The sequence below is a fragment of the Adiantum capillus-veneris genome, chromosome 18, assembly GCF_014529385.1.
Source record: "Adiantum capillus-veneris isolate H3 chromosome 18, ASM1452938v2, whole genome shotgun sequence".
Taxonomy (NCBI): Eukaryota; Viridiplantae; Streptophyta; class Polypodiopsida; order Polypodiales; family Pteridaceae; genus Adiantum; species Adiantum capillus-veneris.
The window spans coordinates 74,001,314-74,022,027 of NC_140948.1; positions in this window are offsets into that span (position 1 = coordinate 74,001,314).

Sequence of the window (20,714 nt, forward strand, 5' to 3'; positions counted from 1 at the left end):
TGTAAGCAAGTTTATTAGCACAATCCACAAGAAGTCGATTGCGAGTAATTATTTGAATATATTTGTACATGCTCCAATTTCTTTATGAGCTTGAATTCAAAGAACACTGGCTTAAAACCTTCATTGCAAGATTACGCAATAAAGCATAGTGTTCTCCACCATTCATCATCCACCATTTCCATGGAGGTTGAAGAAGAGAGTTTGAAAATAGTTCTTTCAATCGAAAGGAAGACATTGACATAGAAAGTGTTTACCATTGTGTAAAAATCACGAACCACTTCAACATTGGACATCAAGTCCATATTCCAATATTCAGGATCTAGCATGTAAGTGTTAAGTATGGAGCCTAATTTACCCCTTGTAATTTTCTGTGTAAAAACGCACATTTGTAAGGCCCCCATTATGACGAGAAGCCATCGTACGTGAAGAAAAATCACTCACCAGAAAGCAAAATTTTCATGGCCAGTCTCAAGCAAAGCTCGAGACTGGCTTCGCCGGGATATTATGGCCTGATGGTGGTCGGAAAGTGGTCGGAAAACGACCGGTCGATTGGCTGGTTGGACGATGGCCGGTAGTCAATGGCCGGTGGGGCTCGTGGTCGAAAGTCAACGACCGATGGTTGGTGGCCAAATTCAATGGCCGGTGGTAAAAAACGAAAAGCAAACTTGTCTTCTCAAGGGCGGCCACACATGGGCGGATTGGGTCCGATTTGGACTTGTCAACACAAGGGCGGCTACACACAACTGCCTCTCATGAGAGAGGGCACCCCTTTTGGCCTATAAAAGGAGGCCTCTTCTACACACAAAAACAGATTGTGAAGCATTGTGGTGCATTGTGAAGTTGATGTAAGGTGGTGAGAATGAAGCAAGGTGGGAGCTCCAAAAGGGTATAATCCCTTTGTAACTTACTTCTTGTTTGAAGTACTAAAGCCATTGAGTGGTTGCTTTCCCATGGACGTAGCCCACATTGGGTGAACCACGTATATCGTGTGTGATCTCTTTCTCTCTCTCTCTACTGTATAATCTCTCATGTGTGAAAATTATCTCTCTCCATTAAGTAATTTACTCAATTATCTACTTAGCTACGTCATATTTCCTAACCTGGTATCAGAGCAAGGTTTGCTCATAGCTAAAGTATCTCAAGGAAAGGATTCCTTGAATTGAGTGTGAGTAGCGGCGGAGGAAGGGAAGCTCAAGATCGAGAAGCTCAATGGCAAAAACTACCAACATTGGAAAATGCAAATTGAAGACTATCTCTACTAGAAGGACCTTTATTTGCCACTAGTCTGTCTTGCAAAGAAGCCCGTAACAATGGCGGATGAAGCATGGATTGTCCTTGACCAAAAGGCACTGGGAATAATTTGGTTAAGCTTGGTGTCAACAATGGCCTTCAATGTTTCGGAGATGAAGACCACGGAGGACTTGATGAAGTCACTTGACGGCCTCTACGAGAAACCATCGGCATCCAATAAGGTATTTCTAATGAAGCGCTTGTTAAATCTAAAGATGGCCTATAATGGTTCAGTTACAAAATACCTAAATGATTTTAACACCAACATAAGTCAACTTTGATCGATGAAAATAAATTTCAATGATGAAGTGCGAGCTCTCCTTATACTATCGTCTCTACCGGATAGTTGGGACAGCCTTGTAATGGTTGTAAGTAATTCTATCTCTTGCACAAATACTCCTAAGTTTGATGATGTTGTGGGTGTTCTCCTAATTGATGAAATGCAAAGGAGAAGCACAGGAGAATTATCAAGTGTTGCATCGTCTATGGAAACAAGAGGAAGGCCTAAGGAGAGGTTCAAAAACCAAAAGGGTCGTGATCACTCAAGGTGGAGCAAGTCGTGCACAAAGTCAGTTCTTGAATGTTGGAAATGCGGCAAGAAGGATTGCCAGAGTCTCAAGACAACAAGCCAACATTGGAGGCCAATGTGGAAGGCAAAGTAGAGCAAGATGCTCTAATTCTCTCATTAGACAATGTGTCTAATTCTTGGATAGTAGATTCTGGGGCTTCATTCCATGCGACACCACACAAGCAACATTTCCAAGATTACACCAAAGGTAATTTTGGGTATGTATACTTGGGAGATGATGAAGCTTGTGAGAGTGTCCGCAAAGGTACAATTTGTGTCAAAACTGCTAACGAAAATGAATGGAATCTTAAAGATGTTAGGCATGTTCCTTCTCTTCGCAAGAATTTGATATCTATAGGACAATTGGACGATGAAGGTCACAACATTGCATTCGGAAACAAACAATGGAAGATCTCAAAGGGATCTTTGGTGGTTGCCAAAGGAGAAAAGGTTGGTACACTTTACTTGTGTACTGTCAGCTCACAATCTTCAGCTTGTGCAGCAACTACTGAAGTCGACAGTGCGGTGTGGCACTACCGGCTTGGGTATATGAGTGCCAAAGGAATGCAAATCCTTCAAACAAAGAAGCTTCTACTAGCTTTGAAAGAAGTGGACTTAGAGTTCTGTGAAGATTGTGGTTATGGTAAGCAAAAGAGGGTTTCAAAATTGATGAAATGAAAGAAAAAATAAAAAACTTAAGTTGGTTCATTTTGATGTTTGGGGTCCTGCAAGTACACCATCACTTGGTGGCTCATTGTACTATATAACATTCATAGAGGATGCAACTAGGAAAACATGGATTTATGTAATGAAGAATAAATTCGATGTGTTTTCCATACTTCAAAGGTGGAAAGCCTTTGTGAAGAATGAAGTAGGTACTAAGGTTAAATGCCTCAAATCCGACAATGGAGGTGAATACTGCAGCCAAGCTTTTGAAAGCTTTGTGCTAGCAATGGCATTCGGAGGCAAAAGACAACCCCAAGGACACCTCAACAAAATTGGATTTTGGAAAGGATGAACGGGACAATCATGGAGCGAGCACGAAGCGTACAGCTACATGCAAGCCTACCGCTTGAGCTTTGGGCAGAAGCAGTAAGTACGTCTATGTACTTAATCAATCTATCACCCTCAACGAAATTGGATGGGGGAGTTCGAGAGGCGTGGACAGGTAAACCGGTGAACTATTCATTTCTCAAAGTGTTTGGGTGTGAGGCTTTCATGCACATAGATAGAAGCTTAAGATCAAAGCTAGATGCAAAGTCCAAAAAGTGTTTCTTCTTCGGCTATGGAGAAGGTGACTTTGGGTAAGATGGTAAAATATTTAGGAGTAGGTATGTAATTTTTAAGGAAAAAAATATGTACAAAGATTACCTGGAAAGAAAACAAACAAAAGAAATAGGTGATGAGTACATGGAGCTTGAGGACGATGAAGACTCAAGGAGTGCAAAAGGTGACAACGTACAACAACGTCAACCAAATGAGGAGCCTCAACCTATTCCCCGAAGATCCACAAGAGCAAGTAGACCTCCAAAAAGGTTTATTCCTTCCTTCAACCATCTCTTGATCTCAAATTCTGGAGAGCCAGAATCATACAAGGAAGCTATGCAACACGAATCCAAAGAAGAATGGATAAAGAGCATGCAAGTGGAGATTGACTCGTTACATCACAACCAAACATGGGAGTTGGTTGAGTTGCCTAAAGGTAAGCGAGCACTTCATAACAAATGGGTGTATAAGCGGAAGGAAGAAGAAAAGGTACAAGTCTAGGCTTGTGGTAAAAGGGTTTTCTCAAAAGAAAGGTATTGACTTCAATGAAATATTTTCTCATGTTGTAAAAATGAACTCAATTAGGCTTGTCTGAGCCTTGTGGCTGCTCATGATTTAAATCTCGAGCAAATGGATATAAATACGGCATTTGCTCATGGTGACTTAGAGGAGCAAATTTACATGCTTCAACCAAAGGGGTATGAAGTAAGGGGTAAGGAGAAAATGGCTTGCAGATTAAAGAAAAGCTTGTATGGTTTAAAGCAAGCATCAAGACAATGGTACTTGAAGTTCTATCGATGGATGTTGGATCATGGATTCACAAGATGCAACTCATATCATTACGTATACACAAAAAAATTGGGAGACGGGAAGTTCATCATCCTAATTTTGTATGTTGATGACATGCTGATTGTAAGTGCTAACATGCAAGACATTAGAGACCTAAAAGAGGAGTTGTCTAAATCTTTTTCAATTAAAGATTTAGGTGCTGCAAAGAGGATACTTTGTATGAATATATCAAGGGACAGGACGAAGAAGACAATAAAGCTATCTCAAGAGGATTACATGAAGAAGGTACTAGAAAGGTTTGCAATGCAAAATGCAAAAACGGTTTCTACACCTTTGGCTGGTCACTTTGAACTAACCAAGGATATGTGTCCAAATACACAAGAGGAGATAGCCTATATGTCTAAAGTTCCATATGGTGCAGCATTAGGTTCTCTTATGTATGCTATGGTCTGGACAAGGCCAAACATTGCACATGCAGTGGGAGTTGTAAGTAGGTTCATGGACAACCCAGGTAAAGAGCACTGGCAGATTGTGAAGTGGATACTTAGGTATCTGAAAGGGACAACAATAAATGCTTTGTATTTTAGAGGAACTGATATTTTTCTTCAACGGTATGCTGATGCAAATATGGCAGGTGACAAAGATACTCGAAGGAGCACTACTGGCTATGTCTTCACGGTTGGAGGCACAGCAGTAAGTTGGGCTTCAAAGCTGCAGAAAGCAGTCTCACTTTCTACCACGAAAGCAGAGTATGTAGCAATGACGGAGGCAAGCAAAGAAATTATGTGGCTTCACAGATTCTTAGAACAGCTTGGATTCAAACAAGATAATTTTGTCTTGTACAATGATAGCCAAAGCGCTATCCATCTTGTGAAGAACTCAGCCTTTCATTCAAGGACAAAGCACATTAAGGTGAGATATCACTTCATACGCACTCTTTTGGAAAAGGGACAGCTAAAGCTAGGAAAGATGCATACAAGTGAAAATCCTGCAGACATGATTACAAAGGTGGTCAACAAGGAGAAGTTGAGCTTTTGCTCATCTTCAATCGGCATTCAAGGATAAGAAGCCAACATGGAAAGCAGTCACAGGTTTGATTTGGAGATCAGTCTCCAAGTGGGAGATTGTTAAGTATGGAGCTTTATTTACCCCTTGTAATTTTCTTTGTTAAAAATGCACATTTGTAAGGCCCCCATTATGGGAGAAGCCATCCTGCGTGAAGAAAAAACACTCGTTAGAAACCAAATTTTCATGGCCAGTCTCGAGCAAAGTTCAAGACTGGCTTCATCGGAATATTATGGTCGGATGGCGGTCGAAAAGTGGTCAGAAAATGATCTGTCTATTAACCGATGACCGGTGGCCGAATTCAAAAGAGGACTTGTCTTCTCAAGGGCGGCCACACATGGGTGGATTGGAGGGTTCAATTTAGACTTCTCAACACAAGGGCGGCTACACACGGCTGCCTCTCATGAGAGAGGGCACCCCTTTTAACCTATAAAAGAAGGCCTCTTCTACACACAAAAACAGATTGTGAAGCATTGTGGTGCATTGTGAAGTTGATGTGAGGTGGTGAGAGTGAAGCAAGGCGGGAGCTCCAAAAGAGTATAATCCCTTTGTAACTTACTTCTTATTTGAAGTACTAAAGCCATTGAGTGGTTGCTTTCCCGTGGATGTAGCCCACATTGGGTGAACCACGTATATCGTGTGTGATCTCTTTCTCTCTCTCTCTACTCTATAATCTCTCATGTGTGAAAATTATCTCTCTCCATTAAGTAATCTGCTCAATTATCTACTTAGCTACGTCATATTTCCTAACAATAAGCAGCATTGTGTAATGGTGTATGCGCTCCAATCCATCTAGCATGAAATTACTTCAAGAGGACCTTGTCGACAAGAGAATGGAACACACCAATGCTTTTCCACCACCGATTGCTCTAATCTTTTCGGACACTCCACATTCCACCATTGCATCCATACTTTTCCAAGATCGGGTGCCCTCTGGTCAAGATTGTGTATGGCATACATAACAGGCATCATTACATGATATGCATCCATCACACTACTCCACCAAGTTTTTTTCTTAAGCGCTGCCCTTAAAACTTTGATTTTCTCTTTCACTTTTCCCTTTAGCTTTCTCTCCCATTCATGAAATGCTATACATCTAAATGTAGTTATGGTCGCATCTTTTTTTTGAAGAAAAGACTCAAAAGTGTAGAAGTGAGTGCAAAATCTAGTCTCTGGTAGTTTTAACATAACTAACATGTGAGGTCAAAAAATATCTAATACCCTCTGTCTTTTGAGCATAAATATCACAAGCTGGTGTGCAGTATCGACAATAGAGTAAAACCACTTGGTATCGTCACTTTTATACCAATCTTTTAATACAAGATTCAAACCATGTGTATTGCACCCGAAAGGGAAAACATGCAGGTATCGTCGCTTCAAGATTTTTCCGGAATTCTTGCAATTCTTTGCATTGTCCATCAAAATTTGAACTATATGTAGCACCCACTTTCTCTATCACAAAGGAAATTACATCAGCAATATAAACCCCAGACTTAATTCAACCATGTGAATTCAAACAATTTCTTTTCCTCAATGTAAAACAATCATTAAATTAAGTAGTGGTTTTCTTTGTACATTGGACCAGTTGTCATTGACTATGGTACATCCAAAAATCTCTATATTTCAAGGATTATCCTTTGCAAGTGTTCTTTAACTTGAACATAGCATTTCTCCAATAGATCATTTTGCATAGCATGGTATGTGGGTGGTGAAGACCCTGATTCAAACTCACCAATTTTCTTCCATGCTTTCTTCCAATGCTCATTGTCCACCATCATCATAGCACTTCTTGAAAAGTAAATCGCTTCAGCAAGAGCAAGTTGTGTAGACCATCACGTAATCTTTCTTGCAATGAATTTTGATGCATAGACACCTTTCCCATGTCAAAATGACACTTCGATGAAGATGCAATGGGTAGATTTCTTTCTGGCTACACATTGGGATTCGGAGTGCAAGCCGATGATGCTTCCGGAGTTTGTTAGTTGGAACCAATATGTTCTGGCATTTTGAAGACATTAGCAGTAGATGTGTAATGTTTCTTTGATTCTTTGTTTTGAATTTCTTCCCTCAAGCATTTAGCCACTACATTTGCACTGGGGTGGCTACGTGTGCAACCATGTTTCTTGGATCCACCTAGAAAATGTTCACTTAGTCGAGGTGCCGCAACAGAAATTGGTGTATGGCATAGCTTACACTCCCAATCTATGAATCGATTATCGATGTTAATTGCATATTTCCACTCGATCCATGTGCCTTTTTTCCTTGCTAGTTTGAATTTGAGTTCTATCACTAGGTCCAATGTTTTCTTCCATCTCAAATAACCTATTCAAGAACGCATGGAATAATGAATACATAACTAAACTAACAACAAAAATACTCACGTATTACAAAAACATACAGTGACTTTGATGATAAAATATAGCAACACAACAATTTCAAACTAGTTAAAAATTTCAAGTATTGTGATTATTATTCAACTGTTTTAAAAAATTATTTTGCATGCACAGTCAAATATATAGATCTACTTAAATTTTGATCGATAGTTTTGATGTTCTCTAAAATATCCACAGATTTTAATCTTTGTAGATATACATATATCAATTTTTATGAAACCTCAAGCATTTTAGCATGATCAATGCAAGTAATTTTTAGACAACATAAATGTGTGTTTTCAAATTAAGATACATGAAATTGATAGCATACATACAATGCACATTGCACACCCAATGAAGGATGTCTTTTGTACCCAATTAAGGATACCTTGCATCAATCAAACCAAAGATCGTGTTTTCCCATTACTCTAGTATAAGACAATAAACCCTTGCTTAACGTGGAACATATTAAATATCAAGAACCAATAATAGCCCCTAAGCAGGACTCTGGGATCCATCAAATCGTTTATAAAGCAGCATGAGGTGTGTTGCTCAAATCAAAACAAGCTCAAGTGCCTCCAACTTTGTTCCTAAATCTCCGCAGGTATTAGCTACAAATCACACTCTGCCCACAATTCAAAGAACTGAAGACTAGTGGCTCAGCAGCCTTAGGCAAGCCTATGAGGAAAAAATATCATCCCTAAAATAAGGACCTTCTTCCCAAAAGGACCCTCCTAGCCAACCGGGAGTTCTGAACACTCCAAATCTTTTTCAAAAAGCTAAAAATGTGCCTAATCATATATAGTGATGATGTAGCCCGCCGAGCTTTGGATTTTCTCGCCAAGCCCCATCGAGCATCAAAGTTACCCGGTGGGCCCTCCGAGAAAACCCAAAGCCCGGTGGGTTTCCAGGCAAAGCAAGTTCAAGCCCGTCATTGACAAAGTTGTATGAATATAGATGTGATCATAACATAAATTATGTTATTGACACATGTTATTAACGTTTTCACGCATATGTGAACACGTTAATGGAATCCATGATTCCTCTTCTAAGAGTTTAAGTTCTTCTTTCTTGTTTTCACAAGAGTAACTAGGAGCTTGATCCAGCCATTAAAAGAAAGAAGTTGAAGTAAGGAGCCATGAGGATGACTCTCTACATTGTGGACCCAACAATAAGTTTACAAGCAGTTGCATCCTCAATGCATTGTAAGACATATACACTTGCTTTAGAAGAAGTGGGCTCAACATGGAATTCCATCCCTAGGGCAAAGGAGTCATTCTAAAAATGGAAAAATCAACATAAATTAGAGACAAAGTAGGATATACAACCACACGTTTTACTTTTTTCTAGCCGCTCTCACAAGGAAGGGTTTGTATCTATTTACAAGGAAAATCATAGACCACCTAGGGCTATGCTTGTAAATTTTGGCACCGGCCAATCTAAGTTTTTCATTGGTAGCTTTAAGGCTTCCTTGCAAGCCAATATGTTTCTGCCATATTTGTCAATATTAGCCTGGCGTATGCTAAGAAAAACAATCTTTTGTACTTATTGTACATGAAACTAAGTCGGGCCCGTGTACTCTTCATAGTTTCTTCAAGCATGTACATACATTTGAAAGGGTTGAAGTAGTCTTTACAATTTCTGATTGGCCAAAAGATTTATGGTGACATTTCACAAAAACTATTGAGGGGACTCCTACAAAACCAGTGAGATTTTTACCTGCATGTTTCATCATCAGCCTTATGATCCAAAATAAAATTTGCCACTCCACACAAAGCACCCTCATTTAAGACCTTCTCCATTCTAAGATATAGGTAGACCGTTAGGTTATTTACAGCCATAGGTTTCTCATCCCGCTGGTTTGAAAACCCCAACATAGGAAGACTCAAATTCATCTTGCATAAAATATACACCTCGAGACCCATCACGAGCTAAAATAGGACCGTGTCCCTATTCTAGACCAATTTTAACATGCTCCGTGAGATATACACCACGTATGCTCCTTGCCACTAATTGTTTTGATTGTCACTACCTATTATTCTGAAATTTTCACAATCAAATCCACATGCTTTGCATTTGTGAGACCATAATCCTTCACTAAAGCATCTTGGTAGCAAAGCTCACAGCTTTCATATATTAGTATCTAGTGCTTTACATAAAAGCCTTGAACGCTTCAATCCATAGTTTTTAAGAAGCACACCATCACCACTCCAAGAGTCTAGGAATAGTATGATGTGATTAGTAATAGTTTACTAAGCCATAGTCATTGTGCTCCAAAGACGACTCTCATCAATCCCAAGAGAGAAGCAAAGACACGTGACGATGGTTACGCTTTGCTGCAAATGGCCGTCTCCGTCTCTCTCTCTCTCTCTCTCTCTCTCTCTCTCTCTCTCTCTCTCTCTCTCTCTCTCTCTCTCTCTCTCTCAAAACAAAAATCCTTCTTTTGCAAGTTTTATAACTCTTCAAGCAAACCTAGAGGCATGTCCACACAACATTGAAGTTGCATACAATCAACATGCCCAAAAAGGGACTATGTAACATATCTCATTGGGCAAGAAAACCTCGAGGCATGTCCAAACAACATTGAAGTTGCATACAATCAACATGCCCAAAAAGGGACTATGTAACATATCTCGTTGGGCAAGCACAAAAAATGGATGATTATCCGTTTCCTAAAACCAAAGACAAATATATATAGCTATTGAGGCATACTATGTATGTGAAAAGATCACCACACAACATCACATGTTGTCCTTATCAACCTTCCCAAAGAGTGTCCCTTTGATCATCTCAAATGTCCTAGAGACGGATTCCGTAGCCGAGCCCAAAGCTTTGGGAGTTTACTCCTTGAATTCTTGCAGACATTCCACAAACCTTGTATTTGCAGATCTTGCGGCACCCACCCGGGCAGCCTTATGAGCAGCCTCGAAATCCTTCAGATCGCCTTTTTGAGCAGTGTCCTTGCTTTGCTTGCACAGCTCGATGACGTTCTTGGGAGTTTGCTTCAAGGCAATTTCACGAGCAACAATGCCAAGAATATTATTAGTGTAGCTTTGTTGCATTTTGGTCTGTAAGGCTCATCTTTGTACCTGCGGGCCATGGAGAGAAGTAATTGTAGCAAACATAGTAGGTAATTCATTGTCATATAGATCTTTGAGGTCTTTTGGGATAGTTTCCCACGACATTATAAAATCCTCTTCTTCTTCTTCTTCTTCTTCTTCTTCTTCTTCTTCTTCTTCTTCTTCTTCTTTAACCATTTGAAATTGTAAATTCCTAGTTAGATTTTGAGCTTTCCTTGAAGAAAATCAAATAATTTTCACAAGTTTGTGTAAATACATGTAAAAGCTTCAAATTTTGACCAAAAACTGGGAGAATTTCAAGTTTTCCTGTTTCTCTTCAGTTTGAGAAAATGTATTTTTCTAGCTTTGCTCGTCTCTCTCTTTTTATAACAAAAAAACTTCTTTTGGAAGGATTTGTTTTTTTCTATAGTGCATGGGAAGTTCTCTCTCTCTCTCTCTCTCTCTCTCTCTCTCTCTCTCTCTCTCTCTCTCTCTCTCTCTCTCTCTCTCTCTCTCTCTCTCTTTCTCTCTCTCTCTCTCTCTCTCTCTCTCTCTCTCTCTCTCTCTCTATATATATATATATATATATATATATATATATATATATATATATATATATATATATATATATATACCACGTTGTATCGCATAGGCAGCCATGCAGGCAGTGTTCTGGAAAAGTGTGTGTTAGCTTAGCATTGAGCCGGTTGTAAAATCAAAACAACCGGTTGAAAGGACTCATACACTACACATATGAACATCATATCGTGCACATCACTTCTCGCTCTCTCTCTCTAGTTTCTCTCTCTCACACAGGCACACTACACAAACATGGACAGCAACTACAAGTCTCCTCTCGTGCGAATCATCAAGCTTGTTGGACAGTAGGTCTACTAAATGTGAGCACAGCTCCTTGCAGAGGAAGGAGAAACAAACATGTGGAGAAAAAAAGAAAAAGAGAGAGATCTATATAGGTAAGTGTTAACCCGGGCTGAGTAGCTTTCCAACGTTCTCCCCTAAATGAATCTCAGCAACAAAGGCGGCTCCTCAAGGGAGGAACCAGATCTGGGTGGCAGGGGCAAGCCGATCAGCATTGATTTTTTGTTCACAGCTAAGGGGAGGAAAATGGCGAGTGATGCAAATTCAAATACCTCCAACCGGAGAAGGTTTTGAAGCCCTTGGGCTTTGGTACTCAAACATTGTTGGAAGAGATTTTACACAGAGCGATCAAACTAAGCCATAATAAAGCGCAGGATGGCTATGTGATGTAGGTGGAGTTTAGTCCACATGTTCCAATTCAGAGCCGAGAGATGTGTTGTGCTCACTCAATCGTGTTGTACTTTATGGGCCGATCTATGACAACCCACGGCTTAGTGGAGTGGGCAGTAGCGGCGACTAACAATAGAAATGCAATTTGCCAAGTCACAGCAGTTCAAAAATGCTTCTATGTGGTAGGATGTGCTTCTGAGCAGACTGTTCAAGATCTTATTATAAGAGGAGGCATATAGGGAGGTCCTCACTTTGCTTATGCTATGCCTTGAACTCCTGAGTTGTGCCCGAACAAAGAGTTTATGGGCTACTGCTCGGTGTGGGTTGGGCTATCCTATCTAGCTTCAATAACATGTTGGCTCCACAGCTGCCATGTTGGGTAGGGTGTTGTTCTTGCCAAAATTGCAGCGGGTAAGGTCTGGCCTATACATATAAAGGTTTTCGGTGTGGACATGGTGAACCAAATGAGACAAGACAGGGATGGCAATCTTCTACGTGTGTGGATCCCGTTTGATCACACCAGACGTGTTAACAATTGGGTGACTATGGCATGTCATGTCTATGAGCCAAGGTACATGTTGCACCTTGACAGAATTGTGGGTTGCCTTTGACTCTCTCTCTCTCTAACAATTTGTTTGCATCATGCAAGAACTTTTGACTATTGCAACTTGTGAAATGAAAGAGGAAGACATGGAAACGCAATGTCTATTTTGGGAGTGCCTCAATGATGTAATGCTATAATGTGGGTGTGACAGAGCTAATTTCTTTGGCTTCATGACGGATGAAGCTCAAGCAAATTGGAATGCAGTTCGAATTGTTTTCAATGGTGAAGACAAGACCAATACAATGAGCGGTCGAGAGCGTTCTTCTCTTTTCCATTGGAAGCAAAGCTTGAATCAACACACAATGAAGTATGTGGCGCAAGCTTCTCAACACACACACAAAGAAATGTGTGAGAAGTGGAGGCAAGCACCAACAAAAGAGGCTGCAGTAGCAGAGGCTCATCTGATACGCCAATGGTGGCATAACGGTCATTGCATAGACCGTAACATTCCATACATGGATTCATGGCTTAGTTGGTGGGAAATTTGTATTGCACATTTGGGTGGCATTATGACGTGCGTAGAAAGAAGCTTTGATGGACCAAACACTCCACGCACAAACCTTGCCGAGAGCAAGCATGGCAGTTGGCTAGCAGGGGAGGGTTTTCGTAAGCGCATTTCATTATATGATGCATGTAAAACCGACCTTGCAAATTCTATCTTACAGAGCACAAAGGCCATTTCATACAACCATGGAAAACACATTGGGAAGGGTCCATCGATACAAAAGCTTGCGGAGCGCCATGAAAAACGTCCCATTCAAGTAATAAGAGCAATGAACGAGGCTACCGACGGCACTCCAATGTATAACCAATCGACTCCATTGACATGAGATAAGGAGACATCAAGGGAAAAACGCAAGCCAAATGAGGTTATCAATGTGGAAGATGATGCATCGCATAGGCCTGAGTACAACTTGGTCACTAGAGATCGCAAGAAGTGTGGAAGACCCCGTAAGATCAACTTTGCACAAGAAGGGATATCACAAACCCCAAAATGAGGTATAGGTTTGGGTGGGCAGTATGTAGTGGAATGCAAGGTCAATGAGGCAATGTGGGCCATACGCCGAACTCCACAAGGTAGTAGAGTCACATGTAGCGGCACTCCAAGAGGAGGACGAAGGTGTGGAAGCACTATTGCAGGTTCAAGCCTTGGTATACCGGCCCCATATTTTGAAGGATATCAAAAGCATCCGAATGGTGTGGTGCGCCAGTGGTTTTGGTTTTTTCCGGATCATGTCTTGCATTGCCACATAGTAGACCAGAACATTGAGCCGTAGCCTCAGCATCCACCACACACTTGGCCTGTGCATGTGGGCACCAACCTATTTGAGGATGAGGTGCAAATATTTCATGAAGGGGGTATCAAGTGGAGTTCAGGAAAGAAGGAATCTCTAATGTAACGCTCGTTGTTCCTGCACAAAATATGACCAACTCTCCTTTCAATTCAAAAGATACATCCACTCCTCAAGGCAGTGCACGAGCCACAATGCAAGATGGTGTGCGTGTACGATATCGGACTTCCATTTTTGAGGAGTTCATGAGGTCTTCAAAGTACAGACCAAAAATAAAGATTGTCATGTCAGGTTGTATAATGTTTGTATTTGCAACCAGCCATCGTGCACATGTCTAGACTTCATGGAACAGGTGTCAAAGCAACAACCATATCTTGCATGTAAACAATTGTATTTTATTTATCTGCGTGTGCTAGGGTTAAGCCAAAATGAGAACATGTTTATCCATCAACCAATTCTGGCAAATGCTGATATCTTCAGGGCGCACTAAGCCGAGGCCGGACCTATCCAGGCATGGATGCATAGCATTTTTTTATTTCTCACTTTTTGTATGTCAATTCACAAAATGGACAACTCTATCAGGTTCTAATTTTATCTTATGATGGCCACATTTCGGTACATTGTTTTGCAGTTTTTTTCAAATTTGGAAAGTGGTTGTTTATGTGTCACATCGTGAATAAAGTAATAATATAATATTCCCACAATTGCTATAAATTGGCATTGCTTGAATTATTTTTGTGAAAGCGTTCACTAGCTACCGTAGTGCACTTCTCTTACTTTTCACGATGGCCAACGATTTTGAGAACAGAATCAAGTCTGCATGGGATGCCATGGAAACGATTCCCAACGGAGAGGCGTTGTATGGAGCCGATTGGTTTAGGGAGGCTCTAAAGGCAACAATCAATGTGTATCGCCTCTATCATTGACACACAGACCTCAATATGCGGACCTTGCTTAGCTTGAACGAGAAGGGACAATCCGCTTTCTCTTGTTGGAAGAAGATTGGGCTCATCACAGAGGAGGATGAGGAGCAAATGACGCAGCACCTAGGGAACGTGGTGAATCTTCTTTTGTCACTCAAGGGCAGCACAGCTACTCCTAAAACCGGGCCTTCCAGAAGATGAACGCTTCTTGCCTATGTAATGCAAGTGCAATAAACTGTAACCTTTCTATAATTAATGGATGTTCTTGTTTCAAGTATCCTTGTCTCTGTTGTTTTTAAAACAATTTGAAAGGTGGCATATCTTTGTCTATATCTCAACCTCCCTAATACCTCATTGCCTATCTCTACCATCTATCTCTCTTACCCCCCCCCCCCCCTCTCTCTCTCTCTCTCTCTCTCTGTAGCGAGAAGAAAAAGAAGGAGTGGAGACTAGCAAAATTGCATGAGAGAGATAAAGAAAGAGGAAGAGAGAATCTTTTTAGGAATCTACTCGCTTGATTCTAAAAAGCGCTCACCAAAAGTTGTTCGCTTGAAAATATCCCTTAGTAGATACCATGGCTCAATTGGAGCATGGTTTTCATTGTAACTTTTTTGTTTTTGAACTATATATACACTCACTATGGAAAAAAATATATATATAAGTGAAGCACATACTCATCAAGAGGGGTTTATTAATTCAAAAAAGTTACAGGCTTACATTTATAGCAAGGATTTTTTAACTAATTTTGGAAAAATAAAAACGTAAGCTTATAAAACAATATGGATTGTTTATTCATTGAAGTGTATAGTGGGAGTGTTTTTTGTAGAGACTCCTCGAGGCTCAAAATGAGAACTAGAAATCTTAGAGGTCTATCCCAATTGATTTTTAACAAAACTAAGAGCATATAGACGTTTGTTTTTCAATTAATTTTATTTTAAAAAGCCAAGTCAAACTATCATTATTATTAACAATTATAGCCCCTGCAATGCTAAGGATAGAGTCAAGTTATGGATGCACCTTAGAGATACCCAAATTGAAGACGAGTGGCTCTTGCTTGGGGACTTCAATATGGTGGAGAAGTTGAAGGACAGAACATGCTCCTCAAGTCTGCTAGCTGGCTCGAAAAAATATAAATGGTCAAGTCTTTGTGAGAAATGGGCCTTGATGGACTTGTGGGAGGCCGGGCTCGTGGAATAGCACACCATGTTTCATGTATATCAGCATGCATTATGCCCGCACGGCCTCCCAGCTTGACAGATGCTATTGCTCTCACAATGCTGACTGGATCCCATCGCTTCTCGAAATGAAGGTTGTAACTTCGCAAAACCTCTCAGATCACTTGCCACTTTCCATCAAATTTTGCAAAGCCAAAGGTGAGGAAAACTTTCCCAAAGGAACTAGGAATCTTCTGATTACATGGGAACATCTCTTTAAAGACCCTCTATTCCAAAGCCTAACCAAAAAATCTCTGCATATACTGAATAAAGACGTTAGCCACAAAAACCATAAAGCTTGGGAGCTTTTTACCAAGAGCATGTAAAAAGAAATCTCTTAAGAGCACGAGCCCCAGAATTAAAAAGTCTCGGTATGAGAACATGAAGCAGCTTGAGGATGAAGTGGCTTTTCTGTCCCAAAAAAATGGTGGGTCGGCTTTCGAAGATGAAGGCTAAAGATGACCTTGCCGACCATAAACTCAAGGAGATCAAAAGGGCTAGAGTCCTTCCTTCAGTCTGAGGCCTCTAATCAAGAACATTTCTTTCGGGCCTTGAAAATCAAGCGAAATAGGGGCCGTGTCCAATCACCTATTGATGGGGATGGTAATACTACACAAGACCAAGATAAAATGGCCACGATGATTTGAGCCAAGTTATCAGCCAGTCTGAGAAACACTCTCAGGATGTGGATGAAGCCAAAGCCTCTCTCCTCGCTACTGCCAGTAAGACAATTTCTCAGGTTGAAAACAACCTACTTGAGAAGTCCTTCACAGAAGAGGATTTCTTGCTAGCATTACAAGCTCTTGGCAAGGAGAGGTCTCCGGGTTGGGGCGAACTAACAATGGAGTTCTTTAGATAATTTTGGGATGATCTTAAGGTTCCTATCATGAGTATGGCTAACCAAGCCTTGCTAGAAGGGACTCTGGATGATAGCGTAAAGAGAGGACTAATTAAGCCTATCCCGAAGGTGGTGTGTTGCTCTCAAATCAAGCATTGGAACCTCATCACTATGATGTTTGTGGTGTATAAAATCACTGCCAAAGTTGTTTCCCTTAGGATTTCCCCTCTGCTCGATAAATCCATCTCCCCCCATCAGCATGGATTCATCAAAGGCATCTTGGCATCAATGGTTGGAATTGAGTATGTTTCCCACACTCAGCAAGAGTGCATCTTACTCCATATGGACCTTGACAAGGCCTATGATAGGATTATGTGGTCATTCATAGAAGATGCCATGAGATCATTGGGCTTTGTGTCTCGAATATGTAGACTAATCCGCTCTATGGGAGAGGGTAGCCACTCCGAGATTCTATTCAATGAAAAAATTGTGGGCTCTTTTGAAGTCAAAATATCAATTAAACAAGGATGCCCTCTTGCCCCCTTGTTGTTCGCCAATGGGTCGCACCCGCTTATTACGATGCTCGAAGATTGTGCTTCCAAAGGGGAGATACAAGGTTTGGCCCTACCTGACAATAATCAGCTCCTTGCAAATCTATTTGCGGATGACTCTCTCCTCTTCTTAAAAGCTTGCCCTCAAGTTGTCCAAAAGGCTCTTGAGATTGTGCAGAGTTTTGCTGTTTCCTCAGGGTCGAAGTGCAATGCTGAAAAATCAAGGCTAATTTCTCTGACGAAGAACGACTCATTTGACCCATCTTTTTGGACAGAAGAGATTGTTCCCAAAGGAAAGATCTTTCGGCAACTTGGAGCTCCCTTGGGGGTGGGCTTAACACATAGTCAAAGATTCCAGTGGGTCCTGAAAAGTTCTGAAGCAAGATGAGAAGGTGGGAGTATGTGTTGTTGCCTTTCCCTAGCCGCATCAAAGTGATCAACTCCTTCATGATCCCCTACATTGTCTTTGTTAGTCCGCTCCTCAAAATAGCCAAAAGCAACTGGAAAGAGTTCTTAAAACCAATTAAAAGGTTTTTGTGGAAAAATAACACCAAAGCCTCAACCCCTTGGCAATGGGCAAACAATTTGGTGATTGCAAATAATACAATATTTTGGTTTTGAGTTGCAAAGTGTGCCATTTCTTTTATATATGTAATTTGTTGGGGATCAAATCAAATGTTTAGACGTTCATTATTAATCCATCATTACTAACTCACTTATTCTTTACTTGAATATAGAATAAGAAACAAGAGAAAATAACTCTCATATTGAGCTCCATCTACATCATGTGTCTCCTCCTCTCCTCCCTCGCACTTTGCACGCACCTTGCACTCTTCAAATGGTATCAAAGCCGAAGGTTGTAGTGCTACTCCTCTCCTGGCATTTCCCTCTTTTTGGCCAGCTTCACATCAGTAACGGATCAAAGCTCGGAGCTTCCATGGCTATAGAGACATTGTGAGCTCAGAACATAGGGCTAATATATCTAGGTGGCAAGGGGCTAAACTCCACAAGCCACAAGGGAAGAGAGATTGAGCTTTCTATGAGGTCAAATAGAGAGAGAATTAGGTCACTCAATACAAGGCACATTGACAATATGTCACTATTTTGCTCATAACTTGAGCTAAAAAACTTGGATTCAAAAACTTTTTTATCAAAACAAATCTCTCTTTGAGCTCTACGACTTTGTAGAAGGGCTTGTCAGTTAATTTGGAGCGTAGATATATATAAATTTGAAAACACAGAGGCTATTTTCTCAAGAAAGATTGTGTATTTGTGTTGAGTAAGAGAGGAGAGAGAGTGTAGAGAGAGAAAAAGAGATAGCTTCATCTCAACTTCAACATTGAAGGCCTCGTGGACACACATAGTAAAGCATTGAGAGAGAGAGAGAGAGAGAGAGAGAGAGAGAGAGAGAGAGAGAGAACGAACTTTCTACATGTTGGACTCCTAGAAAGTTGGACTCTCAAACACTTTTGGCATTCGCAACTTTGACATAGTGAGAGTGTAGCTCTCCAATTCTGACTTTTTAGGCTAGAGATGGAGATAGAGACACACATATATATAGGCAGACAGGTTGTGCTTCAGTGGAGCACGGTTGTCTCTTAACTTGAGAGTGATTTGGTTATGCCATATGCATTTTGAGCATGACGTATACACTTGTGGTTTACTTTTGAGATTGCAATCTCCATAGCTTCAGATTTGCAATTCACTTATAATCAAATGGTATACAGCAGATTGACACAAGTTTTTACATCATATCAATTCTAGTGGGAGTTCCATGCGTATGGTTTTTTGCATGTGACAGCATAGGTTTTATGTTGTGATCTCTTTCGAGAGCGGATCCCTGCTGGAATAGTGGTCTCACTGCTTGCATCTCTATTGATGCTTGTTTATGTGCATTTTCTGCATCTTGCATTGATCTATATGACTCATGTACTTTGTGTTGCAAATATTGCCTATGTATGCCGTTGTGGAGCTTATTTTGGCTTGATTTGGTAGTCCCCGCCATTCTTCAGACTTGGTCTAGAAGATAGAATTTTCTAAGACTTGACTATATTCGTGTCATTGCTTAGCCTTTTGCGAGGGTCATGCATGAGATTTTTTAAAGCCAAACACCGGGGGGGTCGAGTTACACAGTGCAAGGTGGATTAGGTTACTAGATATCCCCACTATCATGGCCTCGCCATAGGACATGTATAAAAGAGTGTAAATGCCTCTGACACCTAGTTGGCAACCTTTTGACATTGATTTTTTGAGCAATATATGTGATTCGATGCCCTCTCAACACTCCTTTATGATTTATGCATTGATCTTTTTTTGTTTCTAGGTTGGAATTTAAATATATGTACAAAGGAGACTCTGTCAAAATTTCCACAAAATTTTTTGCCATACACTCTTCATTTTCTCTCATGAGTTATGGATGGATCTTCTTAGAAAGAAGAGTATTATATTAAGAGTTTGATGACATGAACTTTATGATATGAAAGCAGTGTATGCTTGATGTCTTGGTCAATAAGGGCCTTGCAATTCCATTGAAAGAGTGCAAAGAGAGTGTTTACATTGATGATCAGTGGGAGAAGTTTGATGCTAGTGCTATGGCGACCATTCACCTACACCTTAGTAAGTCCATTTTCTACTGCAAAGGATTTATGGGCGTCATTATGCTAAGCTTAGGATGGCAAGAGTGCTTCGAATAAGGTATTTCTTATGAAACAGCTCATGTTTTTGAATATGAAAGAGGGCAGCATGTAAATTCACACTTGAATGAATCAGCTAGTTTACACAACTTACATCCAAGGGACTCAATTTTGATGACAAAATGAAATCTATTTTCTTGCTATGTTCTTTGCCTTCATCATGGGACACATTTAACACTACCATTAGTAACTCCGCATGTAGCGGTAAGCTTGATTTCAATAATTTTACTAGTGCTTTACTCACGAAAGAGATTAGATAGTCTCTTGATGCTAGTGGGCATATGGCAGGTGATGGTCATCACAGGCAAAGAGGTTAGAGTTGTAGTCGTGGTCAGACAAAGAATTGCAAGAATGCTTGTAGCAAGAGTGATATTGTTCAGCGTACGAATATGACAATCCAACAGAGAGACATAGGGAGAGGCTATTATGACAGCATTTTACATCATCAATCGATCACCTAGTATGCCATTGAATTATAATATTCCATAGGAGATGTAGATTGGCAAGAAACCAAACTATGATAGATTATGTGTATTTGGGTGTGGTGTGAGACATTATATTTTTAAAGATCTACAAAAGAAACTAGATCCCAAGTCACACGAATGTATCTTCATTGGATATGGTGCAAATGAAGAGATGGCTATCGTCTCTAGCACCCGGAATCTAGAAAAGTCATTCGTAGCTCATAAGTTATCTTCAATGAGCCCAAGATGCACAGACATCTCATCAAAGAGGTTAAGTATCCCAAGGTTAGATTTGAGGACGTAGCCTCAAGTGAGATCAAATAAACAGCTCAGTCTACTAGTGACGTTACTACCACTAGTAGTGCTCTAGAGAGACCAGAGTCCACCACTCAAGCAGTGAGGAGATCTACATGCGTCTCTAGCCATGGTTAGGCTATTTGTTGGTTATTGATTGTGG